The sequence below is a fragment of the Amia ocellicauda genome, chromosome 14 (assembly GCF_036373705.1).
Source record: "Amia ocellicauda isolate fAmiCal2 chromosome 14, fAmiCal2.hap1, whole genome shotgun sequence".
Lineage (NCBI taxonomy): Eukaryota > Metazoa > Chordata > Actinopteri > Amiiformes > Amiidae > Amia > Amia ocellicauda.
The window spans coordinates 5139651-5154940 of record NC_089863.1 but is presented as its reverse complement, the minus strand read 5'-3'; the positions used below and the strand labels follow the sequence as shown (position 1 = coordinate 5154940).

General features: G+C 42.4%; 1 long non-coding RNA gene across 1 annotated transcript; it reads right to left on the bottom strand.

Annotated features, from left to right (window-relative positions):
- Nucleotides 1–2214: 2214 nt before the first annotated feature.
- Nucleotides 2215–3659, bottom strand: LOC136768439 (uncharacterized). Its single transcript, XR_010821975.1, has 3 exons — nt 3522–3659; nt 3140–3208; nt 2215–2331 (listed from the first exon to the last, which is right to left on the bottom strand). It is a non-coding gene; the product is annotated as an uncharacterized LOC136768439 (long non-coding RNA).
- Between the last annotated feature and the right edge of the window lie 11631 nt (nt 3660–15290).

The window sequence follows — 15290 nt, the reverse complement described above, 5'->3', positions numbered from 1 at the left end:
AATACTGTACTCTACTGTGCAATACTGTACTCTACTACACATCACTGCACAATACTGTACTCTAATGCACTGAACTTTACTGTACTCTAATGCACTGCACTTTACTGTACTCTAATGCACTACACTGCACAATACTGTACTTTACATTAACAATACTGTACTCTAATGCACTGCACTTTACTGTACTCTAATGCACTGCACTGCACAATACTGTATGCTACTGCACTGCACAATACTGCTATCTACTACACTGCAAAATACTGTACTCTACTGCACTGCAGAATACTGTCATCCACTACACTGCACAATACTGTACTTTACATTAACAGTACTGTACTCTACTGCACTGCACTTCACTGTACTCTAATGCACTGCACTGCACAATACTGTACTCTACTGCACTGCACAATGCTGTACTCTACTGAACTGCACTTTACTGTACTCTAATGCACTGCACAATACTGTACTCTACTGTGCAATACTGTACTCTACTATACTTCACTGCACAATACTGTACTCTACTGCACAATACTGTACTCTACTGCACTTCACTGCACAATACTATACTCTACTATACTTCACTGGACAATACTGTACTCTACTGCACAATACTGTACTTTACTACACTTTACTGCACAATACTGTACTGTGCAATACTGTACTCTACTACACTTTACTGCACAATACTGTACTGCGCAATACTGTACTCTACTACAATTCACTGCACAATACTGTACTCTACTGCATTGCACAGCACAATACTGTACTCTCATGAACTGCACTTTACTGTACTCTAATGCACTGCACTGCACAATACTGTATGCTACTGCACTGCACAATACTGCTATCTACTACACTGCACAATACTGTACTCTACTGCATTGCACTGCACAATACTGTAGTTTACTGCACTGCACAGCAGTACACAGTCTATGAGACGTGTCAGGAAATAGAGGCTCCACTTTACTGGTGCAAACTCAAGCCAAACACCCCATCCTCGCTGTTTTTGCAAGAAGGTTGTGTTGCATTTCAGCATCCAGGTGCTCTTGTGAATTGTGCACGTCTGGATTGATCTGCAGTCCTAGAGACGTCTGACCCACGGGCTCATTGACATGCTTGTGCTTCTGGAAAAATAGAATAATTGTCTTCTCAGTTCAGGTAAAGACAAAAGTCGTAAGCGGGTCTTGTTCTAGGAATATGTAGCAGTTAACTTTTTGAAGATACAGTAGTTTCATGTATCAGTCACTCAGTTCTTCTGGAAAGACATGTCTGTAAACACAGGTGTTTTAATAGTCAAAGTACAGATACTGTGCATGTATAATTGTTAATGTGTTTGTATTGGACAGTATGAGATCTGTCCTACTTTATCAATGTTTACTTTTGATATCAATACAATTAAAATACTGTTCATTTATTTACTTGTAACAAATACTGGACTTTAATTGCTGTGTGGTCCTGGTCCTCTCTGTGTCCACATCTCCTGTCTCTCAGTGACCACACTGTCCTCTGTGTGTCCACCTCTCCTGTCTCTCAGTGACCACAGCACCGGTCCTCTCTGTGTCCACATCTCCTGTCTCTCCGGTCCTCTCTGTGTCCACCTCTCCTGTCTCTCAGTGACCACACTGTCCTCTCTGTGTCCACCTCTCCTGTCTCTCACTGATCACACTGTCCTCTGTGTGTCCACCTCTCCTGTCTCTCAGTGACCACAGCGTTGAAGCTCGTGTAATATCCCCCTTTGTAGATAACCTACTACTTCTCTTCAATGTTAAGGAGTTATACTCATTAATTTGAAAGTTTTATTTAAACCGTGTACCAAATCAAGTCACAGTGAATGTTGATAAGAAATTATTAAAATGTTTCCATACTTTAAACCTTTACGACTGAAACAACCAAATTGTTTATAGGCAACAAGTCAATGCCACAGACTATGGGAGTCATATGCAACTAATACAAAGTGTGTCTACTGTAATCGTTAAAGTCCGAGACTACAACAATCAGCACTCTAACAGTGAGAGCAAATCTATGACGTCAAATTGGCCCGAGCTTTTCCAAGGCTGGAGGGCAATTCAGAAGTCCTTGCTTGTGTTTGAACAGGCTGCACAGTGTTGTGAGTCCAGGTCTGCAGGTGCAGTTACACTGCATTGTCAACACCCTTCCTTACAGACACAAGATGCTCTCAGCACTGGTAATGAGAGGCAGAAACACAGCTTTGTGGACAGGGATTTTATTAGTCAAACAGCACCATCACTCTTCCTACTATACAGGCTGTTACAGTTTCTTGGGTCAATAGAGCACGGCTGGAATGGTCTTGATTACTTCGGCCGGATACCGCTAGGAAAACAAAGACAGACAAATAGGTTATAATAATGAAACGCAAGGTCCCTGAACCCCCAGTGACTCTGTCTCTCTGTAAAAAGACTCTCTTGTCACTTTGAGCTCCATGCAGATCTTTTCTTGATGCTGAAATGCTAATGTTTGTATCTTCAAAATGACCCTTTTGTTTTTGATATGATGTAAAGAAAAATGACCAATATCTATGTTTATTAGATCCTCTGCTAACTGATCTGTTGCTCTTGCACATTTCTCTCCTACACTACAAACCCAGAGGGAACAAACACACAGTTTTCATATATGGTAGAAATGTACTGTCCTTCAGTTTGTCATGTTTGTACCAAAATGTGACCCTTGTGTGTGTATACAACATATACTATTATATAATTACATCTGAAATACAAGACAGAATGCATGGGTTATTATTATAAAAGCAAACCCTGTATCTGATACAAATAACAATCATGCAGATATTTTCCTATCTGCTAAATTAGGAATGTTTGTAACATTACATTATTCTTGACTTTACGCAATAACTTTTCTCACACTCTGAACTGAAACCCTGCTTTGCAGTTCATGGGGTCTCTGTGGTGAAAAGTTTTCTTTTGTCTTTATTGCAACATTTTGCACAAATACACCTTTTGCTGTGAAGTTGAGAACTGTGGTGAATGGCTTTTTGTATGTAGCTGCATTAACCCCTGTTAAAGTCATCTGGTGCAGATAGAGCTGTCATGGAACTTGTGTGAGTATAAGATCTACATTCAATAGTCATAATAATCATAAATAGTCAACTTTTAAGTCTCCTTACCTTACTGTTCTTACTGACGTAATAATTTGGGAGTAATCTGCTGGTAGGCCAGTGCACCTACAGCTGAAACTGAACAGAAAAGCATGTAAAGCAGACGAGTGTGGGATCGATACAGCACTAGACTGACACAGACACAATGGGCGGCTTCTTCATGCTGGACAGATGATCTGTATAGCGTTTCAAAAAAGACACATAAACCACAGCCTCAGCTTTCAAAACTCTGCATTTTTAAGACCTTGTATCATTTAGAAAGTCATCTCCACATTTGCTGTTATTTGGACTAATCTGCACTGCGTTCCTAGTTAAACACTCCTCTGGTGTTTCAGTCCATTGCAGCACAATACACAACGACTGACCATGAATTGTCGTGGGTTTCACTTACTGCTGTAGAGCGCGGCGATGGCGAACAGTATGATCGTAGCCTTCATGGTGTCTCTGGGTTCAGTGTTGTGGTGTGAGGAGCAGTCAGCTCTATTTATGCAGGAGAATTCACAGCTCACTCCCTTCATCCCACTGTCACAGGGTGTGTCATTTCATACTTTGCATAAGTTAACAAAGCAGCCGACACGTGGTTATCACAGTGCAATCATGTCCTCTCGCTCAATGCTGCAGGCAGCAAAGTATCATCGAACCACAGAATATCATGGATATTGAGATGAGGAAGACGTTACTCCAGTGTCACATAATGTTGCATCAACACACTCCCATTCACGCAAAGATGGCCTTCAGATGATTCAGACACTCCGTTTCAAAAACTGCAAGTCACCGATTCATGCAGTGTAATGAATGAAGTATAGTCATTGATCAAGAGTGTGTTTTAGAGTCTGTTCAGCATTGTGACCGGTCTGTCTTTCAGGGAGACCCCAGACCCCTGAGTCTTGGAGCGCCTGAACATCTTTCCTGTGTCCGTTTATTTGCATTTCTTTTTATAGTTTGCTTTATTTTCAGTCGTTTCAAAGGTGCTGAATAAACACAAGCCTGTCGGCTCATCCGAGCCCTGCGTGTGCTGCTCCCTGTTACAATCATATTGATTCAGCCTAGAAAACTGTAGAGCTTCCCCTGTATTGAGTGAAGACAGGGACTGTGCAATCCACCAGACTGCCACCTCATACAAGAACATCACAATATTGAGTGGAAGCTGAGTATCATTACAGCTGCAGATTCAGACTTGAATGGTCCTTTCCATCCTGCGATTTTTATAGTAAAAGGAAAATTGAATATTGCTGTGCAGATCTCAACAAAATATAATCCTTTTAAAGATGCTCTTATTGAAATACTGGTGTGAGAAATGATTTCAAACTTTCACCTGAATCCCTGTTTTTGCATTTTTTTATGGTCACTTCTGGAGAGTGTTCTCTCTGATGGTGTAACATTATATTTTGTAATCAGCTGATGATCATCAGTACATTTCTGGCGGTGGTAGTGTTCTCTTGCACATGATTTGCAAATAATATGAAAGCTTAATGAAATGGTTCAATCCCCGTAATTTTGTCCTCTCTAGTTTGAGACCGTGCCATATCTATATTTTTGACTTTTCAGATCATTAGAACATGAGAGAGGTTACGAATGAGAGGAGGCCATTCGACCCATCGTGCTCCTGTGGTGTCCATTAAAAACTCAGTCCAGTCTATTTAGCAATGTTCCCAAATTGTCCACGTCGGCCAGATTGTACCAGCTCTCTGTGTGAAGAAGTCTAATTGCCTGTCAGGTGTCTCATACACAAGCCTCATGTGTGCCAACATGAATGTCAGTATTATCTCCTCAAAGGGCTGCCTGTGGAGGCACTTTTGGTCAGAGACATGGTAGCCTACTTTACTAATCAAATTGATATTACTGAATGTGCTGCTCAGGGAACAGAATGCATTGTTTGTGTGACACGATGTACTTGCCCTGATGATGACATCAATCAATTATATTCTATTAGAAAAAGCACACTGTGGTTGGGAGGGAATCTACAATTCTTTATTCAGAATGAATGCACTATGTAACCGATTACTGATACAGAATACATAATAGATTACTACATTGTTCTGTTCTTATTATCCACAATTGAAATGAGAAAGCATATGATATGATATACTTAGATTTTCAAAAAGCTTTTGATAAGGTTCCACACCAAAGACTGATCCTCAAATTGGAAGCTGTAGGCATTCAGGGTAACGTAAGTAGATGGATTATGAACTGGTTGAAGTATAGGAAACAGAGGGTGTCGATTAGAGGAGTCGCTTCTAACTGGAGTGAGGTTGTTAGTGGAGTTCCACAGGGATCAGTACTAGGGCCTGTGCTTTTTCTAATCTATATTAATGATCTGGACTCTGGGATAGTTAGCAAACTTGTCAAATTTGCAGATGATACTAAAATAGGCGGCTCAGCAGATACAATCTCGGCAGCACAGGCTACTCAGAGGGACTCAGATAATATTCAGTTGTGGGCCGACACCTGGCAGATGAAATTCAATGTGGACAATTGCAAGGTATTACATGCAGGTAACAATAATATCCACTTTAATTAAACTATGGGAGGAATAGAACTAGATAAAGTATCGCATGAGAAAGACCTAGGAGTCTATGTGGACTCCTCACTTTCTCCATCCACACAATGTGGGGAAGCAATAGAAAAGGCAAACAGAAAGCTAGGGTATATTGTCAAAAGTGTAGAATTGAGAACAAGGGCAGTGATGTTCAGACTGTACAATGCACTAGTTACAGCTCATCTGGATACTGTGGACAGTTCTGGGCTCCACACTTCAAGAAAGATATCGCTGCTCTAGAGGCAGTTCAGAGGAGAGCAACCAGACTTATTCCAGGTCTGAAGGGAAAGTCCTACTGAGAGACTGAGGAACTGAACCTTTTCACCCTGGAACAGAGGAGACTATGTGGGGACTTGATCCAGGTCTTCAAAATCATGAAAGGCATCGACCACATCAAACCAGATTGGGCTTCAAGGCATTCAAGACAGAAAACAGGAGACACTTCTTCACACAGAGAGGCGTCACAATCTGAATAAACTCCCCAGTGATGTGGTAGAAGCTCAAAATTTGGGAACATTTAAAAACAGACTGGATAGGATCCTTGGTTCACTTAGTTATTAATGGACACCAAACGAGCACGATGGGTCGAATGGCCTCCTCTCGATTGTAAACTTTCTTATGTTCTTATGTCCTATTGTGTAGATTGTTACTGGAGGTCCCTGTGAGCAGTATAAAAACATAATTTGAGACCGGTTTATCTTTTAACTTTGTTTGTTACTTCCTTGTGACACAGATGGTTATTTTGTGGAGTTTGCAGAGTCAGAGGTACCCACTGCATGTATACTGTATGTGTGTCAATGTAAAACTCAGAGACGCTATTGGTATTGTGAGAGCTGCTCTCATAATCTGACCCTTCTCTCCTTGGTAACATAAACTTTCCTTTTGCTGAATTACGTTGGTTGCTTTTAAAAATGTTCCTACATGTTAATGATATATTAATAACATACATTAATGATCTGCTCTTGAGATCCCACTGGCAGCCCCACAAGTGCTCAATTGCACAGAAAGACTCACCCAGTGTGGAGACAGTCGATCGCTGGACAGAAGGGATGGGCAGCTCGGAGCGACAGTGTGACTCTGTAGTGCGAGGCATCTTATTTATGTGAAAAATGTCGGGGGGGACGGGGGGATAAATGTTTGAAAGGGTGGAAAGTTACTGCTTGAGAAGCAAGACTGGTTCTGCTGATATTGATATTATCTGACTTTTACAGTAATTAGTATTTTTAGTAGTATGTTTTGCAAGTTATTAAGAGAAATGTCTGTGTCAGTGTTTGTTTTGCAAGCAGTTTAGGAATATGCTTTTGAAGAGGTCAGGCCGTGTGAGGCAGGGAGGATGAGTGAGAACATTTTATACAAATAACTCTCTCTTCACCACAGGGAAGAAATATGAAGTGTTGTAGTGGTGCGGATTTCTTAAAAAAACAAAATCAACCATAGTTGTCTATGTGAAGCAACAAGTCTAATGCGAATAAAAATGTATCTAAAAGGTTCTTAGCTTGACTATAGAAATAGTTTGAACATGGTCAAAAAACATATATTTTTTTAGCTGTACCATTTTCCCAGTTGTTAACACACATTTCCTGCAACTACATCTCATGTATTCAAAACTCTATACACAAAACACAAACGTGTTGGCCAGTTTCCCTAAACCCCACAGAAATCTTGCAAAACTAAACACTCCAATGAAAATCATGTGCTCTGTGCTCAAAATGAAACTCTGCATGCCAATGACACGTATATACAACCAATGAATAGAACTCAGTCACAACCAATATCACACGGATGTAAAACACTACGATCAGAACCTGTCTCAGTGTTATTTTTAAATGCTGCCACAGGCCAGTCAATAAGTATTACAGTTTTTTTACAATTGCTTAAGCATGATTTTGTCAAAACACTACACACAATTCACACAACCACACACACAATAGCAGAACACCTCAGATCTTTTTGCAAAATGAAACCCTTCATTCAAAACTATACAATAATTTATAAAAACCCAATTCTATCACTGTATGGCCCACACGATTCATGCAATCGGATTCTGTTTCAACCAGTTTCACACTGCTGTGCTCAATCTAAAACACTTTAAACATTTCTGCTTTTATAAAGATATAGTCTGGGTTTGATTTTTCAGAGATATTGTTAGAGTAAAGGACATGAATATATTGACCAAACACAACACACAAGTCCAGTACTGCACACTGAAAATATGTATTTCTCTCCACATCAGTCAATACATCCATGCATTTCCAAATGTTGCATTTTGCACTGACAATCAGAACAGAACATATTCTGAACAGAATATAGTACATAAACACAGCAAAAACATCTGTAGAGACAAAACAGAAAGCATGAATGAAAAAAAAACCCTAAGCATCATCTCTTCGCCTAGCTGGATCTGGCCATAGTTTTAGTGTGTAAGCAATCGTAAAAAACTGTAACATGTCCCGTAATCGTAAGTGAATTGTTGCGGAATTATTTTGACAGTAACTTAATTTTCTTTGAATGACCCTATTCAATATTGTCGGTAATCGTGTATTTTTTGATATTGTAATTATTGTATTTTTTTTATATAGCCCATTAATTAACTGTGTGTTTTACCACTCATCGCAAAGCTTGGGTTATCATTGGCCCATTAATATTGAACAGCAACAGCATAAGAAACTGCGCGCATTTCGGTTGCATTTTAGATCTATGGAAAGTAAACTGTAGTTTACTCAGAGAGAGTATTTTAATTTAACACTATGTTGATTTTGTCTTTGTTTTTGTGAAATGTTGTTGTATATCCTATTGTAATGGTCAGCCCACTGCATGGTTTTCCAGTGTTTCCTTTCATTATTTTCATGTTTTTCACCTCCAGTCCCAGGGACGTGCAAAGCAGTTTCATTGGGAAATTGAACTTCAGACTATGTGAAGGCCCTGTGCCCCGGTGAGGGGACGGCCACTAGCAGGACAGTGCATGGGAGTGGGAATAGAAAACGAAATCATCGAGGTCTTTGTGTTAAACCCTTACTGCCTCCTCTCGCCTGCATTGGTCACTGGTTGTTTGTGTCTTTGTGTGCATGTTAACATCTTTTTAAAATTCCTTTTATTTGGATTGTTTAAACGAACGAAAATAAGCTGTTTAAAACTGCCTGGCTGCTGTCCCCCACAACGCTGCTCCCCTCAATCTCCCTGAGGTCCCACATTTTCAATATTTTATTGTTAATATAACAATATATAATTACAATAATTACAGCGTTGAATGTACTAAATCGTATTTTGTGAGCAGCACTATCCAAGCACTGATGAAAGCATGAGCTAAAAGCGTTTTTTATTATGTTGAACTCGCATGAGCACTTTTTACACTCTTATGATTGTTTTAAATAAATGCATGTAATAACAAAGGAACGTACATAATCTCTCCTCTAATAATATAACAGACTCCATTCCCTACCAATGTAGATTGGTGTCCCTCAGCTTTAGCGTCCTACAGTAGCTGTGATGCGCAGGTGTGTTATTGGGGGCTGCCGTGTGAACGTGTGCGCGTCGGCGGGCCGGTCGGGGTCAAAGTCCAGGGCCTGGGTCAACAAAACACGCCATACATCTCTTATGTGAAATTAATTTGGATATATATGTACGTATTTCTTTGGGTCTTTATGTATTGCGAAGGGAAATGTCCGTATTTTGCATTTAAGTATTTGACTTTACAGAGTGCAGTAAAACAAAGAATATATTCAGCGGAAAGTAATTAAAAAAAGGTACAATACGTAAATAATGTAAAATATGAATCGATTCAGTAGGTTCAATATATTATGAATGAAGGTGACCATATGTATAAATCATGTCTTCACAAATTAATTCATATTTTTCAAAACCCCCTGGTGAGCAAGTAAGAGGGTTCATAATTACGATTAATACATATTAAGGGTTTGTTTTGTCCTGTATGTTCCTCATGAATTCAAAACAGTATGTCTTTGCACCAAATTGTGTTAATCACATGTACAAATCGGGACTGGTTATGAATTAAAGCGCCCTTTTAAGGAAACAAAATGTATGGATTCATCTCTATTTTGAATCTTAAAATGTAATTTTACTTGCAAAAATCGGTGTTATGCCAATTTACATACAATATATATACACCGATCGGCCATAACATTAAGACAACTGACAGGTGAAGTGAATAACACTGATAATCTCGTTATCATGGCACCTGTCAGTGGGTGGGATGTATTAGGCAGCAAGTGAACATTTTGTCTTCAAATTTGATGTGTTAGAAGCAGGAAAAATGGGCAGCATAAGGATCTGAGCGACTTTGACAAGGACTAAATTGTGATGCTAAACGACTGGGTCAGAGCATCTCCAAAACTGCAGCTCTTGTGGGGTGTTCCCGGTCTGCAGTGGTCAGTACCTATCAAAAGTGGTCCAAGGAAGGAAAAGCGGTGAACCGGAGACAGGGTCATGGGCGGCCAAGGCTCACTGATGCACATGGGGAGCGAAGGCTGGCCCGTGTGGTCCGATCCAACAGACGAGCTACTGTAGCTCAAATTGCTGAACAAGTTAATGCTGGTTCTGATAGAAAGGTGTCAGAACACACAGTGCATCGCAGTTTGTTGCGTATGGGGCTGCGTAGCCACAGACCAGTCAGGGTGCCCATGCTGACGCCTGTCCACTGCCGAAAGCGCCTACAATGGGCACGTGAGCATCAGAACTGGACCACGGAGCAATGGAAGAAGGTGACCTGAATCACGGGTTCAAGGTGTTGACTTGGCCTCCAAATTCCCCAGATCTCAATCCAATCGAGCATCTGTGGGATGTGCTGGACAAACAAGTCCGATCCATGGAGGCCCCACCTCGCAACTTACAGGACTTACAGGATCTGCTGCTGACGTCTTGGTGCCAGATACCACAGCACACCTTCAGAGGTCTAGTGGAGTCCATGCCTCGACGGGTCAGGGCTGTTTTGTCGGCAAAAGGGAGACCTACACAATATTAGGCAGGTGGTCATAATGTTATGGCTGATCGGTGTATATATATATTTCTTTAAAAGTGTAATCGTATATTTTCAAAAGACATTGTTTAAAATTAGGAAAATTGCCTGCTGACACGACAGTGGCAATTGAGGGCCTTTTTATGACGGTTTCAAACTTATATATATATATATCCAGCCACATTTATTTGAGTAATTGGCAGTATACAAATGATATATTTTAATTTAGATAGTGGGACATGTGAAGTGTGGATCAACAACCAATCATTGTATTTATTATTACTGCAGCACACACAGGTCTCAGGGACTGAACACACTCAAACTCAGTGGCTCTTCCACCTCCCTTCACCTTTTATGCCTCTCCCTCCCCACCGCACCGCCTTTACCCCATTAACCCTTTGTTTGGTGCGGTGGCGCTACAGTATTCAAACATTGTCAATTTCTGTCAACAAGAGAAAATAAATCTATGTGATTGTCAGGTGACGAGTCTTAAAAGGTTTGTTACAACGTCCGAATGTCTGGAGACCGAACAAACCTTGGGAACGTTCGAACCTTTGAAGACAGCCCTATACAGAAGAGTGTGTACAGTGGCTTGCTGGCATACTGGCATACTAAACCAGATAGCTGTCTGGCTGTGAGGGTGTTTTCTCGTTTCTTTAACTGGACAGTCCAAGTTCACCCCTTACCTGCCACCAAATAGGATTTTATTATAACATGGTGTCTAAAAAAACAGCAAATGGGATTTGTCAATTGGAGCTTGTTCTAGATAGAGTTATTGACACCTGTGCCTGCCACGTTATTAGGAAAAAGAGTCACATTTTAGGGCAACTCAATCTATTTGGCTGCAAATTTGATTATCAGATCTCACAGTGAATAACAGAACACAGACGCTATGACAAGTGAAGGAGAGAAACAAATTACGTTAATGGCAAAAAGAGCTGAGTGAAATTATAAAAATGAAATGATGAAACAGTAAACATTACTCAATTTTCAATGGATAGAAAGAACAGAGCGCATATATTAGACATGCGGACTCTCTCAATTCAATTTCAATGTAATGATCTTATTGGCATGACAATCAAATTTGTGTTGCCAGAGCAATTGAACATTACATATACAGTGAGGGAAAAAGTATTTGATCCCCTGCTGATTTTGTACGTTTGCCCACTGACAAAGAAATGATCAGTCTATAATTTTAATGGTAGGTGTATTTTAACAGTGAGAGACAGAATAACAACAAAAAAATCCAGAAAAACGCATTTCAAAAAAGTTTTTAATTGATTTGCATGTTACAGTTTTTTGCGATTGCTTACACACTTGTTGCGGAAGAGCAGCCCGGTGGAAACTAACATTATCCCAGATGACAACAAACCTGGGCTGCTCTGGTCTGTCCTGTACACCTGCATTATGCAGTACATCCAGAAATGTGATTATGTGGTCAGTATTGTAGGGATCTAGGGTGGCATGGTGATGGAGAACTCCTTGCAGACTAATGGCAGCACACAAGGTGATATTTCCCCCGCGCTGCCCAGGGACATTCACAATGGCTCTTTGTCCTATAACATTTCGGTCCCGACGCCTGGTTTTAGCTAGATTGAATCCAGCTTCATCAATGAAAATGAACTCATGAGGCTGTGCAGCTGCATCAAAGTCCAGGACTGTCTGTAACAGAAAATGCATGCACTGTACCGTGAATATGGTGTAACTCAAAACACATTACTACAATGTCTACATTTTCACACAAGGAGGGGGGTGGGTTGGGTCAGACACATTCTGTCAAAAGTACAAGCTACAGGCAAGGCAGATGCCCCCACAGACAAACCCCCTTCTTTGTCTGAATGTATCTATGCAGTGCCAGTAGGACACAATCTACTGCCATTACTGTATTACAGTATAGCACAGTGACACTTACTTGCACATAGTCATAGCGAAGGTCTTTGACTCTATCGCTGTTCCTCTCAAATGGAACGCTGTACAGCTGCTTCATCGCAAGTTGGTGTTGACGCAAGATGTATTGTACTGTGATTCAGAATGATGTGCAACAGTTACACAGGTACAGTCCAGTGTAGAGAGTTGAAGACGTACCTGTTCTCCAGTCTAAATGTCCGTATTATGGATGCTACCGTGTAGCGACTCAGGTTGGGTTGGACTCTCTGCCCAGCCTCCCTCATCGTCAGGCCATGATTTATGACATGGTCCACCAAGGTGGCCCTAATGTCGTCGGAAATATGTCTCCGTCTATTGCCTGGTCCCCTTCTTTGTTCTTCTCGTCCTCGTCTCTCTCTCTCTCTCTCTTCCTCTTCCTCTTCCTCTTCCTCTCGCTCTCACTGCCTCCATGTTTGCAAAGTTCTCACAAAACAGGTGAGCTTACCTGAGGTATATTTGTAGTGCTAAGCCTCAGACTAATTGGTGTTCAATTACTGTGTTTTCATGTGTGTGTGTGGGTGTTGCCAAATTCAGGTATGTTTTGCATTTTGAATAGAAGTGTTTTCCCAATGATTGCAAGAGTTTTCATTCTTGAATGAAGTGTCTAATGTAAGAAACAGTGTGTAGTGTTTTGCAAGTGTGTTGCAGAATTGCAAACAAAGTGCAAAGCAGAAAATGTGTTTGTACTTTTGGTGCATTTGTTTAAGGCATGGTTACAAAAGTTAAGGTTTTGATGCTCTTGTCTAAGCATTCACTTTCAGTGTGTAAGCAATTGCAAAAAACTGTAATAATAATGGATACAATATATAACATTGTATGTGTTTCATTGTTAGTAAACATTATAATTAATGTGTTAATATGCAGACATCAATAACTTAAAGTATTGTACTTTGGTAATACTATTTTAAATTGTATGAAATGAAATGAAACAGTGAAAGTGTGCAGCAGGAAGCTAACTCTATGGCTGTTATTGTTCATTTTCCAGTTCAAAGCACAGTGTGTGTTTCATTGTGTGATGCTGTTCACAGCGCAGTGTGTGTCTGTATTGTACAAAGCGGGAGCACATCAATTCGTCCCCGACGATTCGTCTCCGCGATAATTCGTCCCCGCGTCAATTCACCCCCATCATTACACGTTCTCCACTTACACTTACAGAGCCATAGAACACACATATGTGTATATATTGTAGGAGGAGGGGCAGCAGGGGGGACAGCATTAGTGTGCGCACACGGGAGGAGGGAGAGAGGGGGAAGAAAGTGTCCGTGGGGGAGGAGTTTTGAGGAGCGGGAGGAGGAAGTGCGCTAGTCAGCAGGAGAGAAAGTGTGTTGCGTCTGAGGCACCGCACACGCTTGCCAGGGGACGGCCTTGCCAAACTAGCCTCTAACCCGGAGAGGGAGAGCCAGAGGGCTTATGCCACATCCAGCCGGACAGAGCAAGGCCCGTTTGCAATTTATTGAAGCACTGGGCGCGGGCGAATTGAGAAAGCACTTACATCTACAGCGACCTACTTCTCTGGCCACCGCACTGCGCATGGCTCAAGAGTGGGAAGAAGTGATCGAGGAGAGTGCTGCCACAGCCCGCCAGCCAACCGCAAGACAGACAGAAGTTACTGAAGTGCCACCAATGGCCCCTGAGGTTGTGGCCGTGCTGAGAGCCCTCCAGGTCAGGGGCCCGGGAGGCCCAAGTTCCCAGTTACGCCTTTGCTGGGGATGTGGGATTCCCGGACACATCCGCCGTGACTGCCCATCGCCCAACTGCAAAGCGAGGCCCACCAACCTACCTTCACGATCAGGAAGCGAGGGAGGGCCCGCGTAGAGACGCTGCCGCCGACCCTGCAGTTGTCGCCAGCTGGAGCTGAGCATCCAAACCCCCAGCAAGCCGCCACGACTACAGCAACAGCATTGATGCCTGTTAGCCACAACATGCAATCACCAGTGCCCCGTACTGTTGCCGCCTGCCTGCCGTCAATGCCACCTGTCGGCGTGCCAACTGGACCAGTCTGCCGACCCCCTAGCCTGTCCCCATTTGCCGCCCCCTTTCATCCCCAGTTCCAACAACGAGGCCGCAGTGTCGTGGTGGTCCGAACAACTGTGGGGGACTTCTGCCACGTTCCTGTACAGGTGGAGGGAGTTCCTTGCATCGCCTTGGTGGATACAGGTTCCACTGTCACACTGGTGAGACCTGATGTTCTGTCAAGAGGGATCTCCCTGGAGGCCACCACGGTCCACATGAGGACAGTAACAGGAGAGTTAGCCCCCATGCATGGCCGTGCTATGTTGGAGATCTCTCTAGACGGGCAGACTGTTTGCCATCCTGTCTGGGTGGCCACCGTACAGGATCCGTGTATTCTGGGATTGGATTTTCTCAGAGACACTGGAGTCAACTAGACCTGCTGACGGGAACCCTGAGGATTCCGGGGGTTGCTGACCTGGCCATGTCACCACCAGGGGACGTCAAGTATTGTACCAGGTGGCACAATCAAGTGACGAGGAGCCTCATTCCTTCCACCATTGACAGCATGCCACCAAGCCCGCGATCCCCAGCAGACATAGAGCATCCCCCTAGGCGTCTCGGCTCCTCTGACACTGCCATACCACCTACCGATCCTGCATCAGCAGTTCAACCAAGCCCCAGCACTAACGCCCCAGTGAGCCCTGATGTACTGCAGCCCCATGTCACAGCTGTCTGGCGCCCCAGTTGTGAGGGGCTTTTTCCGGAACAAC